At 36.0% G+C, this 6036-nt stretch overlaps 1 protein-coding gene across 1 annotated transcript in view; it reads left to right on the forward strand.

The window, feature by feature from the left end:
• Window positions 1–1680: 1680 nt before the first annotated feature.
• LOC106874006 (focal adhesion kinase 1) overlaps window positions 1681–6036 on the forward strand; it is a 242624-nt gene continuing 238268 nt past the window's right edge. Inside the window, exon 1 of the mRNA XM_052970233.1 lies at window positions 1681–1952. The gene's annotated coding sequence lies outside the window, so the exon portion shown is untranslated. The remainder of the gene's footprint in view (window positions 1953–6036) is intronic.

Here is a 6036-nt window from a genome sequence, read left to right on the forward strand (position 1 = left end):
AAAGGGCCTCTCACTAAGAGTAAAAGGCAGACTGTATGATGCATGTGTATGAACAGCCATGCTACATAGCAGTGAACCATGGGCCGTGACTGCTGAGGACATGCGTAAGCTCGCAAGAAACAAAGCCAGTATGCTCCAATGGATGTGTAATGTCAGTGTGCATACTCGACAGAGTGTAAGTACCTTAAGAGAAAAGTTAGACCTAAGAAGCATCAGTTGTGGTGTGCAAGAGAGACGACTGCGCTGGTATGAACATGTGTGAAAAAGTGTCACACTCTAGCAGTTGAGGGAACCTGTGGAAGAGGTAGACCCAGGAAGACCTGGGACAAGGTGGTGAAGCACGACCTTCGAACTTTAGGCCTCACCGAAACAATGACTAGTGACCGGGACCTTTGGAAATATGCAGTACGTGAGAAGACCCGGCAAGCCAAGTGAGAGCATAAGCTGTGACCTCTGCCAGAAGTGTGGCCAGGTCACTTATTCGTATCTTTACTTCATAGGACACTAAACTCTGCTTGCAAAGACCTGTTGAGGCAAGTGATTTTGAAATTTTTGAAATTTTGAAATCTGGAATTGAAATCGCACCGAATCCTATGACTGGCACCCATGCCAACCTCCTCTTAATTGGACACTAAACTATGCTTGCGAAGACTGTTGGGACAAGTGAAATCGAAATCGAAATTGAACCATACCCGATGGCTGGCGCCTGCACCAGTGGAGATTTGACGGCGCTGTCCGAGCGTCTTCATTGCCAGAGCAGCTGTCTGGCTTCCGTGCTGGTGGCCCGTAAATGGCACCATTTGAGCGTCATCATTACCAGCATTGCCTTCTAGCACTTGTGCTGGTGGCACGTTAGAAAATCATTCGAGCGAGGTCATTGCCAGTGCCGCTGGACTGGCTCCCGTGCAGGTCGCACATAAAAAAACACCTTTTGAGCGAGGCCGTTGCCAGTACCACATGACTGGCCCTCGTGCTGGTCGCACGTAAAAGCACCCACTACACCCTCGGAGTGGTTGGCGTTAGGAAGGGCATCCAGCTGTAGAAACTCTGCCAGATCAGATTGGAGCCTGGTGCAGCCTTCTGGCCTGCCAGACCTCAGTCAAATCGTCCAACCCATGGAAAGCGGACGTTAAACGATGATGATGATGCTGATGATATATATATATACATTTGTGTGTCTGTGTTTGTTTCCCTACCATCGCTTGATAACCAATACTGGTGTGTTTACGTCCCCGCAACCTAGTGGTTCGGCAAAAGAGACCGATAAAAGAAGTACTAGACTTACAAAAAATAAGTCCTGGGATCGATTTCCTTGACTAAAGGCGGCGCTCCAGCATGCCCGCAGTCAAATAACTGAAACAAGTAAAAGAATAAAATATACATATATACATACATGTGTGTGTGTGTTTGAGTTTGTCTCCGCCACTGCTTGACAACCAGTGTTGGTTTGTTTACATCCCATTAATTTAGCGGCTCGACAAAGACAGAGACCAACAGAACGAATTCCAGGTCTGAAAAAAAATAAGTACTGGAGGCGATTTATTCAACTAAACCCTTCGAGGCGGTGCACCAGCACGGCCGCATTTCAATGACTGAAATAAGTAAAAGATAAAATGAATATATAGTTTCGTGCACACACACACTGTTGTACATTTCAGCTGCTAGCTCCTGCTGCTATTACAGCTGTTAACAAGTACTCAAACTCCCACTCGACTTATTGAGAACTCTCTCAGGAATAACAAACTTGTAACAACTTTTCGTCTCTTCTCTTTCATAAAAGTCAAGGCAACTTTATCTATCATCGTTCTTAAAAGAAGTTCATACATATCTTGCTAATACCTTATCTGATTCCAACACTTCTATATATATATTTTATCGTCGGGAATACCATAATTTCTGCTTCGTCCGTGGCAAAACAGTGAGCAACATGTACACAGAATGTGTTAACTTGGGTGAGTAGAAGATAATTGCTTTAAAAGTTGAAGCAACTCATTTTGTATATTTCTATCTTTGTCTGAACAAGAAAGGGAAAAATGTATAACAGTTTCTGTATTAGTAACTTACTGATCTTTATCCTACACACACACACACACGCACACACACACACACACATATATATATATATATATATATATATATATATATGTATATATATATAATATTCCACTTTTCTTTTTTTCTTTAAAATGTATAACGTAGTAAACCTGTGCTTTAAAAAATAACTTTTTAATGTTGTTTAAACCTCAGTCAACTTTGATCAGGTTGATTTATGATCAAAGGTATTCCAATGTCTGATGGTTCCATACACACACATATCTTGGCTGTGAAATATTTGTGGTTAATGCCTTATCAGATTAGGAATCGTAAAGAAAAAGTCTATTCATTGTCTTTAAGGTAAGGCTTATCCTTTAATAAAATATTTCAGGAATATTTTCCGTATGTGTGTGTGTGTGTTTATATATATATATATATATATACATATATATATATATATAAACACACATAATAGGCGACACTTGGAATACAAAAGATAGTTCTTAAAAAGTGTATTAGTACTTACTTCAGCATATGGTTTAATCAAAATTGTTTTTATTTTAAAACTCGGGAGAAAAGTTCAAAAAGAATTCAGGTTTGTCTAGAAAAATTGGGTTAACTCGTGTCTGTGTGTGTGTGTGTGTATATATATATATATATATATATACACACACACACACTATTTTGTGTGTGTGTAGTTCTCTCCGTGAAAGAAAATCCCATCTGAATAAAGTAGGGAAGTACTAAATAGTCTCTAAATTAATGATTAAGGACTAAAAAGTTATATTTAAAAAACAAATTCATTTTAAAAAGTTTATATCTGCCTTAATGAGTTATATTTCGATGTGGTCAAAATATATATAAAAATAAATTAGGAAAACAATTGTGAAAACCGAGAAACGTTGAATGTACAGCAGATACATTGGGAATACTTTTAAGAAGGCGAATACAATTATCTCAACAAGATAATTGAAACTAAATGTTGTTATGCCTTGTATCATGATAAAATACAGTATTTCACTCACACATACACACTTCCGAACATAGTATTTAAGTTTCTGACACTGAATTATCCTTAGAGAAATTCTTCTTCAACACAAAAAGTCTCTTTAAAACAAGATAACTATTATTTAAGACCAGTTTATGATTTCAAAAACCCTTTATTATTTGACTGCAAACTTCACAACTTTTCAAAACTTGTTTGTTGCAGGCGTTTGACAACTACACACACACACACAATCAATTAAACAGACAAGTAATTGCTGTGGGATGAATTCTAACCAACTTATTTATCTTCTATTATTTCACATTTGACTTTAGAGAAATAGTTTTAAATATTGTAGGACACTGACATCATCTCTTCTTTTTCCTTTTCGTGCACATACCTCCATACACGCAGTTGAACATATTTCCATTACTACAAGTTTATTTCATATGATTTGCCACAAGGGTATTACACAGAAGAAGCAGTTGCGGGCTAGACTAGTACATTAATGAGATGAATGATAATAAAATTAAATGATAAAATGAGGGAGACATGTGGCGCTCGTCTCCCTAAAACAATGTTCTCTCCTGTAAATTACAGAATATGAGGTTAAAAACCTCTTACAATTTAAACGAAGCTTTTACACGTCTTAAAATAAAACTTTAGTCCTCAAAATTGTTGATGTCTGTAAGTACTTCATCCTGTGAATTACAAAATATGAAGTTACAAACCTCTTACAATTTAAGAAATTAGTCCCCCTCATCGGAGCCCCCAAGCAAGTTGACTTGCCGCCTGCAGACAACTCTGCACCGACAGGTAGGGGCCCGTGAAGAGGAAGGCAAATTCTTTCTTGTCAAAGGTCGCTTTGAACGGAAATCACCAGATAATACTTCAACTGATGTTATATAATTTCATGCAGTGAGGCTCTTTAATATTTAAATTTAATGTCATTCTTTCTAATTCACGCTGCGCTGTTCGTAAAATATATATTGTGAAGTTAATGACTAGCTGTCTAAAGCATAAATATGCGAATTAAACTATTCACGGAAATAGCTTACTTCCAAACTCCTTTATATAGTAGTTGAATATTTTATGCCATCGATTGCGAAAGGAAATCAAATACGTCTCCTCTGAAGAGCAGTCGATGAACTTCGAAACGGTTCGTCAGGAGACTCTCTTTGTTTTGTTCATCGAAAGCATAGAAGGAATGTGTTTACGTTATTTATTTTCTACCACATCTAATATTATGTTGTGCACATATGTGTCTCTCTGTGTGTACATATTTATTAAAGTCCTTGTGTATTTTTTTGGCGACAAACTATTTAGTCTTTTAAGAATTGGTTTACATCTGAATGTATTCATTCAATTCTTTTTATTTAATCTTTAGTGGAAATAGGTTACAATTACGACAATCAATGGTGGAAAATTAATAGAACGCTTTGTAGTATTAGGTTTCTGCATCTGAATTTAGATGGCACCTAACTTTATCTTTCATCCAATACCAGGAGCAATCCTTCTCTTTCTCTCTCTCAGGCACAACTACAGTTTGGTATTCCCTTCTGACTTTGGTTCCTCATAACTTCCTGAAAATGCTTACTTTTATGTAAAATTTGGTTAATGTATGTTTTTAAGGGTGGAGGTTACAGTTATGTTGATAAAATTCAGAAGGTGGTTTTTTAAATTTTATATTTGAGGAGTTTTGAACTGTTCTCTGCTGTGACTTTCTTGCTACCAATTTCTGTAGATTTAGTATTTTTTTCACTGTTTTTAGATTTGTGTTTGAAACATAAAACATCATGTAATCTATACTCTTGAAAATGTACTTCTGCAAAATGTCATTTAAAAATGTGAGTTTTAAAGAGTTAGTAAACAAAGTGAGGAGGTTGAAGGAGTGATCTAAAACTCTTTCTTGAAAGAAAGAAGTCTAAGTAATTGTAATCTTTGTCTTAAAAAACATACACTTGCAAAATTTTGAATATATTTTTTTTCAGAAAGTTATGAAGGATCAAAGTTAGTGGTGAGGCACCAATTTGTTGTCTTGCCAAAATTCAAAGGTCCAATTTTGTTACATTGTGCCCTACTGATTCAGTTGTGCTTATGGTGCCTGCAATAGTAAAATATTCAGCTTATGTGTTAATTTCAAGAGCAAGAAGTTGGTCAATTAAAAGTTCATCTTGGAAACTAATGGAAATCTAAAAATTTACTTAGTTTCTTCTATTTGTTACTGTTTAGCTTAGTGGTTCTCAACTGAGGTCTATGTAGGATTTTGTTAAATTGATTATACTTTTAAAATACTCAAAATATATAAATTTTTTTAATAGAATTCTTAACATGTAATTATAAAAATACAGTAAGCTTTTTTTATACATACAGTGAATGGCTATGGAGGTTCAGTAGAGTAAAATAGGAATCAAAGTTGTCCATAGGCAAAAATTGGTTGACAATCATTGGTTTAGCTCTGACCATCCAGATTTATGATCAAAACATTCCAACTGTAATCATCTTGTCTTCTCAAAGATATCCAGAGTTGCCTTATCTCATGTAGCCTTTCCTTTTTTCAGACAGCTAGATGTAATTTGAGAGAGATTTACTGCTATTTTTAGCAGGTTCAGTTGTCTTAGAGGGTCTCTCAGTGGAGAGTTGCTATCAAAACCGTAAGTCCCACTATTTGTCATTACCTGGACTTAGTAATTTCATCTTTTAACATGTCTTCCAAGATGGTATAGGTTGCATGGCTTAACAGGATCTGACAAATAGGAGGACTGCATTGTGTTCCTGTGTCTGCTTTGGCATGGTTTCTATAGCTGCCCTTTCTGATGTCAGCATATTAGTCTGTAGATGTTTTATTTAATGTCATTTCATTGTATGACTGGATGGTTAAGAAGTTTAATATGCAATAAGAAGGCCTCAGGTGTGTGTGTGTGTGTGTGTGTGTGTATGCATGGGTATGTATATGTATGTATGTGTGTGTGTGTATGTATATGTGTGTCATATATATATATATATATATATATATA

This window comes from Octopus bimaculoides, chromosome 8 (assembly GCF_001194135.2).
Source record: "Octopus bimaculoides isolate UCB-OBI-ISO-001 chromosome 8, ASM119413v2, whole genome shotgun sequence".
NCBI lineage: Eukaryota > Metazoa > Mollusca > Cephalopoda > Octopoda > Octopodidae > Octopus > Octopus bimaculoides.